The sequence below is a fragment of the Athene cunicularia genome (genome assembly GCF_003259725.1).
Source record: "Athene cunicularia isolate RWA chromosome 18 unlocalized genomic scaffold, athCun1 chr18_part1, whole genome shotgun sequence".
Classification (NCBI taxonomy): Eukaryota; Metazoa; Chordata; class Aves; order Strigiformes; family Strigidae; genus Athene; species Athene cunicularia.
The window spans coordinates 11,275,188-11,278,369 of NW_020799123.1; the positions used below are offsets into that span (position 1 = coordinate 11,275,188).

General features: G+C 42.4%; 1 protein-coding gene across 2 annotated transcripts in view; it reads left to right on the forward strand.

Moving 5' to 3' along the window:
* The window catches only part of KCNJ16 (potassium voltage-gated channel subfamily J member 16), a 38,454-nt gene that overhangs the window by 15,477 nt on the left and 19,795 nt on the right, over positions 1-3,182 (forward strand). For both annotated transcript variants that reach the window (XM_026861091.1, XM_026861092.1), the window contains one exon: positions 96-202. The gene's annotated coding sequence lies outside the window, so the exon portion shown is untranslated. The remainder of the gene's footprint in view (positions 1-95; positions 203-3,182) is intronic.

Here is a 3,182-nt window from a genome sequence, read left to right on the forward strand (position 1 = left end):
CTTTTTTTTTTTTTTTTTTTTTTTTTTTTTTTTTTCTCTCTTTGAGAGGGGGAGGAGTTGTGCCTAAAAAAACAAACCCAACCTGTCGTTCTCAGCTCTGCCAACCTGTCAGTCCAGCCATACAAGAGAGAGGGAGAGAGACAGAGGGAAAAGAAAGGAGGGAGTGAAGCAGAGATTCTTTCAGGTCTCAGCAGACGTTAAGGTAAAGCCCATTTCTCATTTCCTTAATTGTGCTTGTCTCTGTGTGTGTACATGTAAACAGAAACCCTGTTACCTTAGAGAGTTTTAAACTAACTAACTAAACAACCTGTATGGGAATAAACTGTTTATCTTGTTCAACTGGAAGTGTGTTTTGCATGCAACCTGGCAGCTTGTCAGTTGTTGTTTGGAAACACAAGTTTCTCTCTCTGAAATTCAGAAGGAGAGTTTGTGTTCATTTGAATATTAAAAAGAGGCAGAGCCTTAGTGACTGTATGAATACATGTTTGGGAAGGATACTAAGCTGTGTAATTTCAGGGCTGAAGCCAGCCTCTAATTACTGAAGATCAGGCTAAGAACTTGTTAGAGGAGGGAAAATCTTCCAAAGCTGCCTGTTGCAGGGCTCTTACACCTTCTCCTGGAGCATTTGGTATTAGCCACTGGTGGAGACAGGATACGAGACTAGACAGACTGTGGGTCTGATCCAGTTTGGCACTTCCTCCATTCCTCCATTCCCGTCTGTCCATTTCTGGTGGGGTTTATCCAACTTGTCATTACCAGAGAAGGAAGAAAGCTAAGGTGCAGCAAAACTGCCCGCGTGAATTCTTGAGTTAGGAGGGCAGACCAGCAGAGGCACTTTCAGCTCATACCAGAGGAAATTGAAGGTTACAGACTGAGAAATGTTGGCTGAAATAAGTGTGAGTCAGAAGAATCATTCTGCCCCAGAGCTTGCTGTATGAGTCTGGTCTGGGCAACCAGTTTGTTGGAATGATTGTAGTAGAGGGGGCCTAGTTGTGAAGGCCTGAAAGACAAGAAGGGACACAATTCTGTTAAGCTGAGTGTCTGCGCACGAGGGCCTGTGTGAATGTGACTTGTGCACAAATGTCTACATGTAAGGAGTCTGCCGAGAGATTCTGACCCCTAGTATGCCATGAAAATATTCAAACAAAGGTCAGAAAGGAAGAATTATGTTTATCCACCTTAGACCTACTCCTATTTCTATATTTCTAAATCCTGATCAAACCTTGTAAACTGTACTAAACTATCTTTCTAAGCAGGTTGAGGCTCTGGGAAGGTCATATAGAAGGCAAACTGGAGGACAGGTTTTCCTTTCCTCTCTAAATATTTAGGGCTTTCACTCCTACTGCCAAGGTGTGCCTGCTGCAGATAACCTGTCTAGTAATACTAACCCAACAGAACACGTTGAAAGATGGCAGAGAAAGACAATACAACCGTCATGTTGCTCGCTGCATGGGTTGCAATGCCCGTGCCAGGGCTTTGGTTACATAATACTGGCTTCTGCATCTTCCTTGTTAAACTTCCTCAGATACTTGCGCCCGGGCCGTAGTTTCGGATTGAAGCTCTCCCCCCATGGCTGTGATCTGGGAAGCAGACAGAGGCGATCCAGATGAGAGAGGGGTGGTCTGTCCGTATGACCCTTCCTATTCCAAAGTTTGCGATGTCTTTGCGTTACAGCTCTTTCCTTTCTTCTGGTAGTGTTGTCTCCTGGGAACTCTGAGCTGATGTTTCTTATTAACCCTGACTCATTCCCCTTGGGGATGGTGATACAGAGTGAGACTATAAGCTTTTAATACACAAAAGAAATTCTTTTACAGATAGAGGGTTTTTTGAGCATTATTATAAGCTTTCCTGTCAGAGCCAGAATGGAGAAGGAAGTGCTTTGTCAAGAGATGGTAGGAGATGGGGAAGAGGAAGCAAATGCTTCAGTTTTGGTGGGGAGAAACATTCCTACTGCTAGTTACAGTAACAGAAATTAGTCACTGAAAGAAGGAAAAGAGGAAAATTCTTTAGCTTTCATGATCTGCAAAGACTTCGCTAACTAGCCTCACAAAACATTTGCACCTTCTCATAGCTCTTCTCTTCTCGTAGCTCTTCTCTTCTCCTCTCTTCTCTTCTCTTCTCTTCTCTTCTCTTCTCTTCTCTTCTCTTCTCTTCTCTTCTCTTCTCTTCTCTTCTCTTCTCTTCTCTTCTCTTCTCTTCTCTTCTCTTCTCTTCTCTTCTCTTCTCTTCTCTTCTCTTCTCTTCTCTTCTCTTCTCTTCTCTTCTCTTCTCTTCTCTTCTCTTCTCTTCTCTTCTCTTCTCTTCTCTTCTCTTCTCTTCTCTTCTCTTCTCTTCTCTTCTCTTCTCTTCTCTTCTCTTCTCTTCTCTTCTCTTCTCTTCTCTTCTCTTCTCTTCTCTTCTCTTCTCTTCTCTTCTCTTCTCTTCTCTTCTCTTCTCTTCTCTTCTCTTCTCTTCTCTTCTCTTCTCTTCTCTTCTCTTCTCTTCTCTTCTCTTCTCTTCTCTTCTCTTCTCTTCTCTTCTCTTCTCTTCTCTTCTCTTCTCTTCTCTTCTCTTCTCTTCTCTTCTCTTCTCTTCTCTTCTCTTCTCTTCTCTTCTCTTCTCTTCTCTTCTCTTCTCTTCTCTTCTCTTCTCTTCTCTTCTCTTCTCTTCTCTTCTCTTCTCTTCTCTTCTCTTCTCTTCTCTTCTCTTCTCTTCTCTTCTCTTCTCTTCTCTTCTCTTCTCTTCTCTTCTCTTCTCTTCTCTTCTCTTCTCTTCTCTTCTCTTCTCTTCTCTTCTCTTCTCTTCTCTTCTCTTCTCTTCTCTTCTCTTCTCTTCTCTTCTCTTCTCTTCTCTTCTCTTCTCTTCTCTTCTCTTCTCTTCTCTTCTCTTCTCTTCTCTTCTCTTCTCTTCTCTTCTCTTCTCTTCTCTTCTCTTCTCTTCTCTTCTCTTCTCTTCTCTTCTCTTCTCTTCTCTTCTCTTCTCTTCTCTTCTCTTCTCTTCTCTTCTCTTCTCTTCTCTTCTCTTCTCTTCTCTTCTCTTCTCTTCTCTTCTCTTCTCTTCTCTTCTCTTCTCTTCTCTTCTCTTCTCTTCTCTTCTCTTCTCTTCTCTTCTCTTCTCTTCTCTTCTCTTCTCTTCTCTTCTCTTCTCTTCTCTTCTCTTCTCTTCTCTTCTCTTCTCTTCTCTTCTCTTCTCTTCTCTTCTCT